Genomic DNA, 17,845 nt, shown 5'->3' with positions numbered 1-17,845 from the left:
ATCAAATGGCAAGTATGGGCCACTGAAGTAACCCTTTCTTTAGAGAAAGTCTGATTCTCTGCTTCAAGGTGGAATTTATACAGATCATTATTTTCCTGATTTCTTTTAGCATTGAGATAATAGAGACAAACAAAATAACGTAGCTTCTATGCACACGGAGCTCTTTTTGCCTTTGCTTCTATTCTCTCCAAATGTAGCTATTTCTTTTTGATCTTTCCTGTCATCAAAAGTCGTAAAAGTTTTTGGCCTGAGCATCCCTAAAGCAGTTCCACTTCTTGACCCAGTTTTTATAAAGATGTATTACTATCATGTGTATATTAAAAGAGAAATATCTTGTCCTTTTCCTCTCCCCTTTCTGACAAAGGGTATGGCTAGACTGCGGGGGGGATGGGTTTCGGGTTACCAGAGGTATCCCCAAAAAACTCCACCACATCCAGGGAACACATTTGCTCTTCTGCTTTTTTTTTTTGTGGAAGAGCAAACACACTCTTTTGGAAGCCCCTTTATTCCTCGTTCTATGAGGAAGAAGGGGGCTTTCGAAAGAGGGTTTTTTCCTAACATTTGGCTCAGTCTACACGGGCCAAATGTCAGAAAAGCCTCTTCTGACAAAAGAATCAGAAAAAGGTATGCAAAATGCAAAGCTCATTTTGTGTACCTTTTTTCAACAAAAACTTGTAGTCTAGCCATATCCAAAGACAGAACCAACCAGAGGTGAACAGAATAATCCAGTTGGGTAAGCTGATTACCCAGGCATGTGGCAGAGGGTAATTAAATAGCTAAAAATTGTTAGTTTTATTTATTTGTCCAAAAATAAATGGAGTCCATAAGAACACAAGAGTCACAGAAGACTCTCCAAGTAATCAAATTTAATCCCTTGAATCCTACCTTTATTATTTGGTATCCTGGCCATGAAGTTCACCGTCATCTGTTTGTGTAGTAATGTTGTTGTTTTTTCTTCAGGAATGCCATCTAAACCAATTCCTACAGAGCTGGTGAGTTGAGATAAAAATTCCTTTTGGTTTTCTGTGGGAAAGTTCCCATTTCATGATGGTGCATTTAGAATGATAATCTTCTTACTCTTCATAGAACCATAGAATACTAGAACTGGAAGGGACCTTAAGAGGTCATTGAGTCCAGTTCCCTGCCCTCCCGACAGGCCCAAGCACCATCTAGACCATCCCTGATAGATGTCTATTTTACCTGCTCTTAAATATCTCCATTGATGGAGATTCCACAACCTCCCTAGGCAATTTATTCCAGTGTTTAAACACTCTGACAGTTAGGAAGTTTTTTCTAATGTCCAACCTAAACCTCCCTTGCTTTAATTTAAGCCCATTGCTCCTCAGAGGCCAAGGAGAATAATTTTTCTCCCTCTCCCTAATAACACTCTTTTAGGTACTTGAAAACCTTTATCATGTCCCCTCTCAGTCTTATCTTTTCTAAACCAAACAAGCCCAATTTTTTAAGTTTTCCCTTATAGCTCATGTTCTCTAGACCTTTAATCATTCTTGTTACTCTTCTCTGGAACATCTCCAATTTCTCCATATCTTTCTTGAAATGTGGTGCCCAGAACTGGACACAATGCTCCAATTGAGGCCTAATCAGCGCAGAATAGAACAGAAGAATGACTTCCTGTGTCTTGCTCACAACATTCCTATTAGTGGATTCCATAATCCTGTTTGCTTTTTTTGCAGCAGTGTCACACTGTTGACTCATATTTAGCTTGTGGTCCACAATGAACCCTAGATCCTTTTCAGCAGTAGTCCTTCCTAGACAGTTGCTTCCCATTCTGTATGTGTGAAACTGATTGTTCCTTCCTAAGTGGAGTACTTTGCATTTATCCTTATTAAACTTCATCTTGTTTACTTCAGACCATTTCTCCAGTTTGTCCAGATCATTTTGAATTATGGCCCTATCCTCCAAAGCAGTTATAACCCCTCCCATTTTGGTATCATCTGCAAACTTAATAAGCGTACTCTCTATGTGACTATCTAAAATGTTGATGGAGATATTGAACAGACCTGGTCCCAAAACAGACCCCTGCAGAACCCCACTTGTTTTGTCCTTCCAGCATGATTGTGAACCCTTAATAACTACTTTCTGAGAACGGTTATCCAGCCAGTTATGCACCCACCTTATAGCAGCCCCACCTAAGATGTATTTGCCTAGTTTATTGATGAGAAGATCATGCGAGACAGTATCAAATGCCTTACTAAAGTCTAGGTATACCATGTCCACTGCTTCTCCTTTATCCACAAGACTTGTTATCCTATTAATGAAAGCTATCAAATTATTCAGATATGATTTGTTCTTTACAAATCCATTCTGGCTGTTACCTATCAGCTTATTATTTTCCAGATGTTTGCAGATGAATTCCTTAATTATTTGCTCCATTATTTTCCTGGCACAGAAGTTAATCTGACTGGTCTGTAATTTCCTGGGTTATTCTTTTTTCCCTTTTTCATAGATGGGCACTATACTTGCCCTTTTCCAGTCTTCTGGAATCTCTCCCAACTTCCATAATTTTTCATGTTTTGTGTCAGAACAGCTGCAATATCTCTGTCTGTCATTGCCTTTTGGAAGTTCATGCCCAATCACATGAGCAAAATGAAACGGTATTCTCCCTAATTTCTTGTGTTTCATATTGATCATGTTATGCTGCCCTGTTGCGTTGTCCACTGGTTTCCCCATAGAAATAGCTATAAGAAGGCAATTGAGAATAGTTTTTATATAAAAGAGGGGCTCTCCAGCACCTTCTACTTTGTGAGTGAAAACATCATGTACTAGAAGGGCCTCTGAACTGAACTGGGAGTGTTCCAGTAGGGATGATCCAGAATGCTGCAATCTGGTCTTTGATACAACTCCTCCTGCTTCAAGATCTTCAAGCATGTCCACACAAGCATTTAGAATTCTGTAATTCAGAGGAGTGTGCACTCAGGGCTGGGCTAAATGGGGCCAATGTAAACGCCATTGGTTAAGTTTCATTTAGTACTATAAACTGCATTTGTCAATTAATTTTATTGACGAGTCCCTTGCTGATTTATATTGGTTATGACATTTTTAATTAATCTCAATATGCTGTATCGCTTTTCAAAATATTAAGTGAAGGTAACTTTAATCTCACTGTCTGGTGGTTGTATAGTGTTGATAGTTGATTTTTTAATTAGATCCATTGCATAGATTAACTCAGGTTTATTCCTTGGAGACTCCCGAGGCCTCTAGGTGAGTGTTTACTGGGCGAGCCATATGGCAGCATTGCCATGATTAATTTCCTTTATATGTGAAAGGACTGCAGCAGAGGGCTGGGTAAAGGATCCCCATCTATCCACATCATCACCACTGGGATAGTCAGGATCTCCTTGACTGTTGACCAGTGTTCCCTCCAAGCTGGGCAGCAGCACAGCTTCACAGGTGATTAATCAGCCCTGCCCAGTCAGAGGCTCAGGGCTCCATGCCACATAGCTTAGAAGGAACACTGCTGCAAAGAGGTGAGTGCTGCCTGACCCTGAGTAACCCAGGAAGGGAATGGGTGGGGTTACATGTAGCTTGCCACACCTGTGCATAAAATGCTACCCTTTGGATCTGCAGTTATTTTCCACTCATTTAGTACATGTATAAATAACTGTACCAGGGAGCGAGGCAGTAACCAGATCCAAAATATATTGTAAAACAGTCCTCCATAGAATCATCAAATACTAGGACTGGAAGGGACCTCGAGAGGTCATCGAGTCCAGTCCCCTGCCCTCATGGCAGGACCAAATACTGCCTAGACCATTCCTAATAGACATTTATCTAACCTACTCTTAAATATCTCCAGAGATGGGGATTCCACAGCTTCCCTGGGCAATTTATTCCAGTGTTTGACTACCCTGACAGTTGGGAACTTTTTCCTAATGTCCAACCTAAACCTCCCTTGCTGCAGTTTAAGCCCATTGCTTCTTGTTCTATCCTCAGAGGCCAAGATGAACAAGTTTTCTCCCTCCTCCTTGTGACACCCTCTTAGATACCTGAAAGCTGCTATCATGCCCCCAACCCCCAATCTTCTCTTTTCTAAACTAAACAAACCCAATTCTTTCATCCTTCCTTCATAGGTCTTGTTCTCTAGACCTTTAACCATGTTGCTCTTCTCTGGACCCTCTCCAATTTCTCCACATCTTTCTTGAAATGCGGCACCCAGAACTGGACACACTACTCCAATTGAGGCCTAACCAGCGCAGAGTAGAGCAGAGGAATGACTTCTTGTGTCTTGCTCATAACACACCTATTAATGCATCCCAGAACCTCATGTTTTCTTTGGTTAAAAAAATAATCAAGAAAAGACCCTGTCACTACCTTAACCACTTGGTATATTATTATAATTATTATTTGTATATTCTTGCCCTTTCACTTGCCTGCTGTCTGCTTTTAGAGACTATAGGATAAAGACGGTGTCTTCAAATATTGTGTGCAGCACATGACAATTTTTGAACACTATTGTAGTGTTGGGATCATTCCAAGCTGCACAACCCCACTGAAGGTGGGAGTTGCTTTAACAAGAAGACAATGCCCCTGTCTTTTTTGGCTGTTGGCATCCCTTTCTGAATGAACCAGAACTATCATCACACAATCCATTTCAGTACTCTGCAAAGCCTGAATCCTTTTGTTTGCATCTATTGCTTAATCTCCAGTATCAAACTTCTTCTCTCTTTATTTGCACTTTGGCACCAAAAGGGTCTTTATGTTTCTTCCTTATGAATTTATTTTCCCAAGGCCCTGGAATGACTAATAATCTTATCAAATCTATCTTGATGGGTGTTGTTTGCTTTGAAACGGACTATAATCAGTGGGAAACCTCAGCTTTATTCAGGCTATCCAGCATCTGGCTTTTTCTCCCAGGAAGTAGCATACCCAAATAGTAATATTAAAAAACAACAAATGATCTGGTAGCACTTTATAAACTAACAAAACATGTAGATGGTATCATGAGCTTTCGTGGGCACAGCCTACTTTTTCAGATGACTTGGCTACCTCCTGAAACAGTAATATGTTACTCTTCTTTTTAACTCCAAGTGTGTTATGGATTTCTTTCAACAACTGTCTGAGAATGCCAGGAAACATCTGAAAGCCCTGGCTAACATCAGTACAGTCCCTAGCATATGTAGGACTACTTGAAGTGAATAACCATGGGATTGCAACCCTCTCCCGACCCCCCAAAGCAGAGAATGGTGCACTGATTCAGAAAATAATTGGAACCTTCTGCCAACTCAACCTTATCTAAAACCAAACTAAAACACTTTTTTTGTTTTGCAGATTTAGTTGGTTCTTTTTAGCAGCAAAAAAATTGAAGGGAGGATCCTTGAGATCTATTTTTCCTCTTTTTTTTTTTGCATGCTCCTTTGCATGTTCCTGTTCTTCTTTCTTTACATGACAGCTGTGCAGCTGAATGCTTCCCATCATCACAAGATGCAAATATTCAATGCAAACTTTTTCAGTTAATTTTCAGACTGGGTCATCAGCCAGACTGATGGGCATTGCTTAGGTGCAAACAGCTATTGGGTATTAGGATGGCAATATATTCTAACACCTTGAGTCGGGTTCAGGTATTCCACTTGCGTAGTAGAGGTCATGGCTTTTTCATCCATTCTTTTCCTTTCCTTTTAATTCCCTAAATCCCATAATCCAGCCACGTATTATACAGCACAGACCAGGAAGGTGGGCTGTAGTAAATGCTGCTTTATGGATCAAGCAGTAGGAAGTGCTGTAGTCTTCCCCCAGAGACTGACGACTTCACATCAATCAGCATACTGACAAGGACAGACTTGAGTGTGCTTCTGAAGTTACTTGTAGCATAGCTGTGTGGCAAATTATTATCCAGTGTTCAGTTTTTTAAAGAACACACGTAAATTGAGCACTGAAGCACAATATGGCCGTTTTGTCTGACTCTGAGCACTTTTCTCATTGATCACTTCTTTATGTGTAACAAGGAGGAGACAGGATGTATTTTGTACTTTCTGAGTAAAGTGCCTGAATAATATCACCTGCTAAAAATAGTACATGTGAATTTTTGTGTCACAAGACCAAAATTTGCCCAGAAATATAAATGGAATATGAGACATGTCAGTCTAACTTTATCTGCTAAACAAAGTTACATCAATTGCACTCAGTATCATGAGAAACTAAAATCAGCAGCCAAACGTATTTAGGAATATGGTATGAATTATGCTACAACCATTTTGTAGGCCTTCAGTATGCTTTTAACGTGTTTGGGACATTGTGCAAGGAGCTAGAATAGAGAACACAGTATTTCTTGATCAGGAGCTTCCACACATTATTCATTTAGCAGCTAATAATTCAATGAGCCCTGCATGCACTAAGCCCTGTTCTTGCATGTATCGGTAAGGTGTGGCTCCTGGTGTGGTTGGGGGAGAAACAGAGGGTGGGCTCAGGGACCTGCTGAGGGCTCTGGCACCCCTGTGATTCTTTGTTTGTTTGTCTCCTTCTACAGGTGGTGAGGGTCATTAACACCATCCTGCTGCACAGAGTCATGCACCTCGGCAACATGGACCCCATCATCGCTGGCTTTGTCACCATGGACTTCCCCAACTGGGAGAAGAGGGGTTATTGACAGCACCTACATCCCCATCTGGGCCCCCAACCACTGGGTATTTCTCTACATAAACCACAAGGGCTACTTCTCCATGGTCCTGCAGGTTCTGGTTGACCACCATGAGTAGTTTACTGATATCTACATCGGGTGGTTGGGGAAGGCGCATGACATTCCAGTGTCTTCCAGAAGCTGGAGGCCGGCACTTTCTTCCCTGAGTGCACCATCAGGGGTCAGGGATGTGGACATACCACTGTGCATTGTGGGGAACACAGCCTACCCTCTCATGCCGTGGCTTATGAAGCCATATACCGGACTCCTTGACCCCAACAAGGAATGTTTAATGCCAGGCTCAGCAAGGCCCACATGGTAGTGGAGGGTGCCCTTGGGCATCTCAAGGTGAGGTTCAGATGTCTCCACACCCGGCTGAGTGTTGGGGAGTGAAACATCTCCCAGGTAGTGGCAGCGTGTTGCATGCTCCACAACATATGTAAGTGGATGGGGGAGGCGTTCCTCCCTGGGTGGGGGGCAGAGGCAAGCTGGGTCAGCAGGGCCTTTGAACAGCCACTCACAGCTGCCATCTGGCAGGCCCATGGGGGGGTATGCATCTAGGAGATCCTGAGGGAGAGTTTCTCACAAGGACCCTAGTGACACTCTCCTAGGGGCCTCCTCACTAGTGGCCTGTGCCTTGAGCCTCTCTGCCTTTCTTCCCTCATCTCTCTCTTCCCTCCTCTCCTGTAGAGACAATAAAACTGAATTTTTTTTCAACAATCAGCTCTGTGTGGTTTTTATTTGGGGTCAAAGTAACTGGGGAAGGACTGGAGAAAAAACCTGGGAGAAGAGAGTGGTGGAGGGTAGAGGGGATCAGAACCTTTGAGGAGGACGGGGGAGGATACGCTCAGGTCTGGGAGTGGAATTGGCACCTGGCTTGGTTGGTTCCACTGCCTCTTGTGCGGGGATCTCAGTGAGCAGAGGCTATGGAAAAAGCAGGAGGTGAAGCTGGAACTTGGTCAGGCATAGGAGGAGGGGCAGAAGCAGCAGCAGGAGCAGGAGCTGGCTCTGGGTTGGTGAGGAGAGACTGAACGGTTGCATACATGGTTCAGCCCTGCTGCAGCAACTCCCTCCAGGTCTCTGTACAACTGCATGTCCTCCTGGAGCCTCTGGTCCAGTGTATCATGCAGGGCCCAGAGCGCAGAGATGTCCTCTTTCAGCAGTTCCTCCTGTGTTCTCTGGTGCCTGTGGCTCCCCTGATATCAGGCAGCAGCACTGGGAAGTGTTGTCCAACCCCCTCCCACAGTTGATCTGCCTGTGGAGAATAGAGAGAGACAGTCAGTCATCTCTGGAGACATTGTCCCTGAAGCCTTACTCTCATCTTTGAGCCAAGACCGACAGTTTTTGACTCAGGCTAGTCTCCTGGGGCTGCGTAGTGCATGGACTGCAGCGCAATCCCCAGGCCAAAAAGTCTGCATTAAGACCATGCCCCAGGCCCTCACCATCCACCACTTTCACCCTGTCTATGTCATGTGCCTAAGATCACTCACCTGATGATCCTTCCTTGGCCTTGGAGGGTACCTGGGGCACATCCAAGCTGTGGGGTGCTGGCTCCAGTGTCACCAAGGTCACAGTGCTGGCCATGTCAGGGTCCTCTTCCTCCTCCCCATGACCAGCTCCGCCCCCCGGGGTGGGCAACAACAGGCGTCTCCAGCTCTGAGTCAACCACCAGGAGCTGGGAAGGGGCTGCACTCCCCTCCCCCGCCCCAGGATGTGGTGTAAGTCTAGGTAATAGGGGCAGGAGTGTGGTAGTTCCCTGGAGCAGGAGCTCACCTTGGAATAGGCCTGGTGGAGCTCTTTGACTTTTTCCTGGTTCTGTATGTGGCCAGGCTATTGGCTATGAGGCCATAGATATCAGCATTGTGCCATCTGGTGCGGAGATCTGGAAGGTTTTCCTCCTTGCCCCACACACCATTATGGGCCAGTATCTCTGCCCCAGACCCGAATGGCGCATGCCTCTTGTGGTGCCTGGCAGTCTCCTGGGAGCCATCATAGTTCCCTGGGAGGGGGAGGGGGACGGCCCTCTTGGAGGGCTCGAGAGTCAGTCATGCTGGCTCGATGACATGCTGTGGCAGCTGCAGTGTGGCTGTAGGTGTGAGAGCCAGCTTCCTGCCACAAGCCCTTTCCCTTGTGGCTGCAGATATAAGGGCTTCAGAGGAAGAGGAATTACAGGGTACGTCTAAACTACATGCCTCCATCGACGGAGGCATGTAGATTTGTGTATTCGAAAAAGGGAAATGAAGCCGCGATTAAAATAATCACGGCTTCATTTAAATTACATGGCTGCCGTGCTGAGCCGACAAACAGCTGATCAGCTGTTTGTCCACTCAGCGCGCTAGTCTGGACGCTCCCCTGCTGACATCAACGCCCTTTGTCAGCAGCCCCGGTAAACCTCATCCCACGAGGAATAATGTGTCCTAGTGTGGACAAAGTAGCCAGCAGGCACCTGTGGGATTTCCTGGAGGATCATTATTTCAAAATAACTCCAGCTACCACATCCACACATGCCCTATTTCGAAATAGCTATTTTGAAATGGGAGTTATTCCTTGGGGAATGAGGTTTACAGATTTCTGAATAAATTGCTGTGTAGATACTCGCTTTGTTATTTTGAAATAACTGTGCTCTGTAGATGCCCCCTAACATTTTTTCATTCAATTTGTTTTTCAAATGTAATTAGTGTGTCTGTGACTCATGACCCATCTCAAAATCTGCATGTCCACAGGACAGCATGATGTCATCCGAAAATGTTACCTATTATTTTAGTTGAATGTTTGCTTTCAACTTTTTCAGGGCATTATTTCAGGATCATATTTTTCAGTTGATTGTATGCTTCTAAAAAGTAATGACCCAAATTAATCCCTCTGCTGGCACAGCTATTGGTGCAAGAAGAGAGAGAGGTAGTTTGCTTCTCCTCTATTCGGAGGCTGTGAGAACCAATGTGGACCCCACTGCTGGCAAATAAAAATTTAACTTTTATTCTTTTTTTTCATTCAAGTCATTCTTCAAGTGTAAAGTGATTAGAGGGACTTGTTTAGAGCATCCACATATCAATCATCTTGGGATTTTCTTGTAGTAAGTTAGCTCTGGTCTAAACTAGGGAGTTATTTCGAAATAATTTTCCTTATTTCAAAATAATAAGTGGAGCGTCCACAACACCAAGCCTGTTATTCAAAATAATAACTCCTGCTTTCCACGAGGAATAACACTTATTTAGAAATAGTTATTTCAAAATAGCTGTAGTGTGGATTCTCCACTGTTGCTCTTTTGAAATAACTACCCCAATGCTTCCTGGGGCTCTAAGTCAAGGTAGGGCATCCATATTAAGGGAGCCTGCCTCAGAATAATTTCAAGGTTTCCCTGTAGTTATTTCAGGAGTATTATTTCAAGATAACTTCCTAATGTAAACATGTCCTCAGAGGACTAAGATCTGGTTGTCATAAAGATAACCTGTCTCTCCATGAGCTGCCGAGAAGCAGCTACCTGCACATGGGGCGTAATGGAATTCCAGGAGTAGAAGGCAGAGTGTTTGTAGTGATGAAACTCCAGCTGGGAACTGTCTGGATCAAAGCACAAAACCTACCTAGTTGCTAAAGCCTTACCCAGTCATGGCTCTCTTTTCAGGCCCAGATAATGACAGAAAGGTTCAGGGGAAAAACAGAAGATTAAGAAGAGAAGGAAAAAAGCGATGTATTGAGAAGTGGAGAGCTACAGTTGTTTTGTACATATTTTTTTCCACCAAGCCATGGTAAGTAGTTTAGCAATATAGTGATGGATAAAAATTTCTCCTTGCCTGCCTCTTCCCAAGCACAATTGATGGTGCCTCCAGGAAAAAGTTTCCCATACTCCTGCAAACACCCTTGAACAGCTACAACTCAGTGATCCTAACTCTGACTGAGGAGGCCTGGAAATGTGTCTCCAGTTGCCTGTCAACGTTGCTCCGTGCCTCAGCCAGAAGGGATCATTTCAGAGTGACAATAGACATGTTCTCCTTTGAAGTAAATGGTTGCTCTGCCTGCCTAAGGATTGCATGGTTTTGCATTTCAAGGACTCTGAACATTTTTCGTTTTAACCATTGTTATGGCAATAAAACAAAGATCCAAAAATTCTGGGAGTATGTTCTAATATTTGTGAGACCACTGGTTGACAGAGAAAAGTTAGGCCTGACCTCTTTGCTTTCTTACATTAATACTTTGTATACTAATAGAGCAGAAAAATAATATGTATCTGTCCCTCTCTTTATATGTTAGTGTAAAGCCAATCAGCATTTTTTCATTTTAGATACAAAGATACTGAGTGAATAGAATGATAGCAATTTGTTAAGGAATGCTTTCCTTGACCTCTATAAATAACTTCCCTGCCTTATTTTACTGAATAGAAATAATAGCAAATTGTTTTTTGTTTATATATATATATATATATAAATATAAGTGTTATTTGATGGCTTATTTCCACTTGCCTGCATGTGAATATGAGAACAAGACACATAAGGAAAGGCCACTGTGCCTTCAAGCTTTGTCACTTTTCATGCACCTTGGAGAATATCTGATTGTTTCTGGATGAATTCCAAGGCTCATTCATGGAATGAGCTTGTTGGCTTGTAGAGGAGACTATCCACATTTTATTCAAATTCCTTGTAACTGAATTACAGGCTGCATATAATAAAAAATGGGGACAGTCACTAATTCTTAATCGCACAAGGTGTGTTTGGCTTACATGCAAGCTATGATGAGTCTTTGGGAAATAGATGGCACATGTTCATTTGTTGTAATCTTCCCATATTATTTCACCTGATATCTGTGCTTGTAAATTGCCAGCTTCAGCACAGGATGAGCAAGAGAATAACATGATGTATGTGAATTATGTGGCTTAATGCAATACTGGAAGGCACGCAGATCCTAAAGGGCTACGGCTACACTGGCGTGATCTTGCACAAAAACTCTTTAGCGCAAGAGTTCTTGCGTTAAAGTAGTTGCACAAGAGAGCGTCTACACTGGCATGTGATTTTGCGCAAGAGATGTGCTTTTGCACAAGCGCATCCTTGACAGTGTAGATGCTCTCTTGCGCAAGAAAGCTCTGATGGCCATTTTAGCCATAGGGCTTTCTTGCTCAAGAAATTCATGTTGCCTGTCTACAAGGGCCTCTTGCACAAGAACAGTTGTGCAAGAGGGCTTATTCCTGAGCAGGAGCATCATAGTTCTTGCTCAAGAAGCCCTGATTTTATACAGTAGAACGTCACTTTACTTGCGTAAGAACACACGGCCAGGGTATGTCTACACTACCCTTCTAGTTCGAACTAGAAGGGTAATGTAGGCAAACCACACTTGCAAATGAAGCCCGGGATTTGAATTTCCCGGGCTTCATTTGCATAAGCGGGGCGCCGCCATTTTTAAAACCCCGCACGTTCGAACCCCGTGCAGCGCGGCTACACGGGGCACGAACTAGATAGTTCGAACTAGGGTTCGAATAACGGTGCATGAACTAGGTAGTTCGAACTAGGGTTCGAGTAACGGTAGTTTGAACTAGGAAGCCTAGTTCGAACTACCTAGTTCGTGCCCCATGTAGCCGCGCTGCACGGGGTTCGAATGAGCGGGGTTTTAAAAATGGCGGCGCCCCGCTTATGCAAATGAAGCCCGGGAAATTCAAATCTCGGGCTTCATTTGCAAGTGCGGTATGCCTACATTACCCTGCTAGTTTGAACTAACGGGGTAGTGTAGACATACCCCCAGTGTAGACAGGCAGCAAGTTTTTGCGCAAAAGCCGCCGCTTTGGTGCAAGATCGCGCCAGTGTAGACACAGCCAAGGAGTAAGAGCGGTATTAGACCCTATATAGAAGAGACTAGAATTGAAGTCCAATTAATGCTTGCCATTTATCTTGCCTTGACTCAGTGAAACATCTTCTAAGATGCTATTGGTCTAAACTGCACAGTACTTATGTGATGCTTCGATGGTATAAGTCTGTTCAGTGAAGTGCACAGGACATCTAGGTGCCTTTGCTACTGTGCATTTTTTTTAAAGCGTGTGTCTTGTCAAGGTGTCCAACTCATTATCCTTAAGGGGCATTGCCTCTTCTGTTGGTATGTGAGGCATAATCATGCTCCATTGAAGCCAATGGGGGCAATCATTTTATAAGTGTAAATGACTGCACAAAATGCAATGTAGACAGTCAACCCCAAGGTATTTAGAAATGCCACTGAAGGTGTCTTTACATCATCCAAAGCTGGTCTTTTTCTTTTTAATTTTTGCTGATTTTTTGACACTATGTAAGAGTTGTAAATGGCTTACATTTTATTTATTCTGCAAAAAGTATTACATTCAAGCATCTCTTTAGTGCCTCTTGTAATGCATTTTGATTACTTTTGGTAACTCAAAGTAATATTTAATAACTGTTAGTTTTCTTTCAGAGAGTTCTTACCACTGAAACAAGACTTCTTACAGCTACATGGATAATTAACTTGAAGCTTTTCTGTCTCTAGAGGGACATCAGCTATGTAAATAAGGAACTGCAGTCTTACCAAGACTGGATAAGGAACCACAACAAGTTTTATTACACTGAAATTCTGATGCTAAAATCTTAAATGTGTTAATATATTGTTATACATGAACACATTTGTACAGAGGAAATAAGTGTTTTCTGTTTTGCTATGTAAGACACAGAAATATGTGTATTTTAATTTTTGGAAATATAGAGACAATATTCTGAACTACTATTTTTAAAGTAATCTATAGTATGGGAATCATTATAGATTAGAGAGTTTCTGATTTCTTTGCTTTTACCAAAGCAACGTGAATTATTTGCATTGGTCGTCACAGCTGAGGATGTGGGAGAGAGTCCCAAACTTAAATCATTCCTTTTAGGTGACAGATCATAGAATCATACGGTTGAACGAGACCTAAGGAGGCATCGAGTCCAACCCCCTGCTAAAAGCAGGACCAATCCCAACTAAATCAGCATAGCCAGGGCTTTGTTAATCATCATCATAAACAACCATGGGCTCAATGCCCTTTGATGTCCGTTGCTTCTCTTACTATTTCCTTCCAACTTTCCCTGTCCAGTGCAGAGTGACTTAGTTTCTGTAGACTAGCTCCACACCAATCTACTACATCATCTCCCCATTCTCTGTGGGGTCTTTGAAGCTAGGACTTAAAAACCTTTAGGGATGAAAATTCTACCATCTCCCTATGTAACCCATTCCAATGCTTCATCCTCCTTCTAGTGAAATAGTTTTTTCTAATATCCAACCTAGACCTCTCCCACTGCAGTTCAAGACGTTTACTCCTGTTCTGTCATCTGTCCCCACTGTCCCAGATTTAGTTGTCAGTAGAGGAGGTTTTGGAACAAACTGATACACTAAAATTTAGAAGTCATCAGGACTGGTTGGCATTCATCCAAAAGTTCTGAAGGAACTTAAATGTGAAATGGCGGAACTACTAACTGATCTGTAACCTATCATTTAAATTAGCTTCAGTACCAAATGATTGGAGGATGGCTAATGTGATGCCACTTTTAAAGAAATGCTTCAGAGGTAATCCCAACAATTACAGCCCAATAAACCTAATTGCAGTACCAAGGAAAATAGTTGAAACTATAGCAAAGAGCAGAATTGTCAGACACATAGATAAACATGATTTTTTTGAGAAGAGTCAATATGGTTTTTGTAATGGGAAATCATGTCTTTTCAAGCTACTACCCCCAGGGTTTCAGTGTGAGGCTGCCCACAACATTCACCTCCCCCTCTGCATTCTAGGATCCCTGCAGGAGAGGGAGGGAGGGATGGAACAGGGGGTCTGCATGTGGAGGCAGGGCAGGGGCTCACTGGGGATGAGCAATGAAGGTTTACTGCAGAGGCATTAGCTAATAGTTTCCCCTGCTTCATCCATGTTGCCATGTGTGATATCAGTCTTCTCCAAATCACACAGAGTGATAAGGAGAAGATGCTGACTGAATGTGTCCAGAAACCTGGACCTTACACTGTGATGCTTTGTGCTGCAATGACGCCAGGCCACTTACTGCTGGCTTGGCATGGAAAGGTGCCCTACCTTGAAGCATGGAATAAGGCAGGCTTCCCCAGAAACCTTGTGAGAGGTATCAAAGAGGTCTTATATGAGAGCTTCATGGAGATATGCAAGGAGGATTCCATCTCCTGACATGTTAACAAGCACAGTGGCTATCACAGATCACACCCAATTGCCTTAACCCACTTTTAGCAAGATTTTAAAAAATGTAAACTCACCAGAAGTACCCTCCCCAGTGCCTGACTGTGAGACATCTTGGAAGAAAAGGATTGTCTTCAAAGTTATAAAAAGTTCTGCTCACCTGATGACCATTCTCCTCCACCATGCTGTCCTCCATGTCACTGCCCAACGCTGCCTGAGTGCCTTGGAAGATATTCAGGAAGTGGCTAGGGAAGCTGATTGGGTCCCTCCCGATGATTGTATGCAGCTGCTCATAGAAGTGGCATGTTTGCAGTGATGCTCCAGACCATTGTTTGCCTCCTTTGTCTTTTGATATGGCTGCCTCAGCTCCTTTATTTTCATGCAGCACTGCTGGGTGACCCTGGTGTATCCTTTGTCCTCCATGTCCCTTGTGATTTTGGCATAGATATCTGCACTTCTTTTGCTGGTTTATAGTTCTGCAATGAGGTCCAGGACTTCTTGCATGCTCCCTGCTGGTGCTCATCTGCAACCCTGGACACTCTTAGAGCTCATGGAACTTGAACTTGTGGTCAGGTGTTCTGTTCAGATGTGCCACCAATCTTAAGGTCTACTGGCCACACAGGAAGTGAAATTCATATTTTCCTGGGGCTTTTCCTGTTCACCTGGGGTGTGTCTAGACTACATGCCTCCTTCGACGGAGGCATGTAGATTAGCCAGATCGGAAGAGGGAAATGAAGCCGCGATTAAAATAATCGCGGCTTCATTTAAATTTAAATGGCTGCCCCGATCTGCCGATCAGCTGTTTGTCGGCAGATCGGGGGAGTCTGGACGCGATGCCCCGACAAAGAAGCCTTTCTTCATCGACACAGGTAAGCCTGGTTTCACGAGGCTTACCTGTGTCGATGAAGAAAGGCTTCTTTGTCGGGGCATCGCGTCCAGACTCCCCCGATCTGCCGACAAACAGCTGATCGGCAGATCGGGGCAGCCATTTAAATTTAAATGAAGCCGCGATTATTTTAATCGCGGCTTCATTTCCCTCTTCCGATCTGGCTAATCTACATGCCTCCGTCGAAGGAGGCATGTAGTCTAGACACACCCCTGGAGAACAGTAGAGTTGAAAGCCATGGCTAGACCGGTCATCACAGGCACTGTGGGACACCTCCCGGTGGCCAAGAACATTGACTTTCACAATTGACCATGCAAGATCAAATTTAGCCATAACTCCTTGTGAAAGCAGGTGCAGAAATCATATTTAACAGCCCTTTAATTTGAAGGAATGGGGTTGGTAATGTGGACTCATTTTTTAGAATATCGATCCTTATGCGTTTAAGTTTGACTTAAACTCCCAGGCTACGTCTACACTGGCCACAATTTCTGGAAAAGGGATGCAAATCAGGTAAGTTAGGATAGGGAAATCCGCGGGGGATTAAAATATCCCCCGCGGATTTAAATAAACATGTCCGCCGCTTTTTTTCCGGCTTGGGGAAAAGCCGGAAAAAAAGCATCTAGACTGGCGCGATCCTCCGGAATAAAGCCCTCAGGTAGGAATAAGAGATCCTCCGGAAAAGGGCTTTATTCCGGAGGATCGCGCCAGTCTAGACGCTTTTTTTCCGGCTTTTCCCCAAGCCGGAAATAAAGCGGTGGACATGTTTATTTAAATCTGCGGGGGATATTTAAATCCCCCGCGGATTTCCCTATCCTGACTTACCTGATTTGCATCCCTTTTCCGGAAATTGTGGCCAGTGTAGACGTAGCCCCATTGTAGACCAGGCCTAAGTTAATAAACCTTTGCTTAGCTTATTATAGGATTAGCTACAAGCACTGTATTTGGTGAGCGATGTAAGGTACAATTAACCTGGGGTAAGTGGCCGGTCCTTTGAGACCTGGGAATAACTGAAATATTGCTGTGGTTTTTGGTGTAAAACAACCATCTCACAAAGACAAGCTTGCTTAGGTGGCAAGGTAGACAGGAGCACACAAAATGACTCCATGTTAAGGTGGTTATAATGCTTGAGAAGTTCACATTGGAGACTTGGTTGTTGAACTCTGAGCATAGAGTTCACAACTAGTTTGAGTTCAGTGCTCTGCTTCTTATCAGACTGTTTTGTTAGTCTTTAAGGTGCTACTAGACTGTTGTTTTTTAAGTTTTTCTGTTGCAGACTAACTCGGCTACCCCTCTGATGCCCTGAGATTGGCAGTCACGGTCATGTGCCACTCTAGACAATTTGATACAAAAATGGCATTTAAGCACATGCATAGTGCTACTTTAGTGGGGCTATTCATAGACTTAAACGTATCCATTTCTTCAATGTTTAGCTGGATCAGGGCCTAACGAAAGAAGGACATAAAGTGCTCTAGTAGCTAGCTTGGCTCCCTCATGCTCAAATCTGCTGATTCATCATCACTATTTAAATCACCAGAGGAGTGCAAAATATAGTGACAGTTAAAATTCAAAGGGGTTTGGATGAGGCTATTACTTTGTTTTGCTCCACCTGAATGTGCACTTTGGGTTCAAAATAACACAAAAATTCAAAGTGAAACTCAACCAGTTTTCAATGGGTTTCATGCTGAAACCTTGGGTATCACAATACTGCAATTCATCCTAATCCTACTACAGTTCACTCAATCCCAAATCCCTGAAAAGGATGTGAATCATTTGACAAACATGAACTGCATTAAAAGATTTAACAAAGTCCTTTACCAGTTTTGCCTTGTTTCTGGTTTCATTCCAAATTCCTCACAGAGGTTTGAAATCTGAATGGACTGAGGAGAACATAAGCTGTCCTTAGACACTTTTATTTTAAGTTATCATGATTATCTCATCTGCTGTGTATGCAGCCCCCATTAGTCAGTGGGAAGAGTGTTCTGCTGATAAGGCATTGGGGGCACTTGGATATGGAAGAAAATGTTAAAGATTTCCATTGTTTGTTAATATGTGCATATTGTCAACCTGAAAATGAAATGCCTATTTATGGCTGTCTCCCCATAAGTTTTCATCTATACGCTTTTTAAAACCATAAAGTGAGGTTAAGGTAATTGCTTGCAGTAGGGTTGGG

General features: G+C 43.3%; 1 long non-coding RNA gene across 2 annotated transcripts in view; it reads right to left on the bottom strand.

The window, feature by feature from the left end:
- Positions 1–7,447: 7,447 nt before the first annotated feature.
- The window catches only part of LOC142829523 (uncharacterized), a 54,563-nt gene continuing 44,165 nt past the window's right edge, over positions 7,448–17,845 (bottom strand). Inside the window, exon 3 of one of the 2 annotated variants that reach the window (XR_012903968.1) lies at positions 7,448–7,889. This is a non-coding gene — a long non-coding RNA (uncharacterized LOC142829523). Of the gene's footprint in view, positions 7,890–14,887; positions 15,452–17,845 lie in introns of those variants that run through there. The other variant, XR_012903967.1, reaches the window with a different exon arrangement.

This window comes from Pelodiscus sinensis, chromosome 1 (assembly GCF_049634645.1).
Source record: "Pelodiscus sinensis isolate JC-2024 chromosome 1, ASM4963464v1, whole genome shotgun sequence".
NCBI classification, from domain to species: domain Eukaryota; kingdom Metazoa; phylum Chordata; order Testudines; family Trionychidae; genus Pelodiscus; species Pelodiscus sinensis.
The sequence above is the reverse complement of the archived record's forward strand: the minus strand, read 5'-3'. Positions and strand labels throughout refer to the sequence as shown.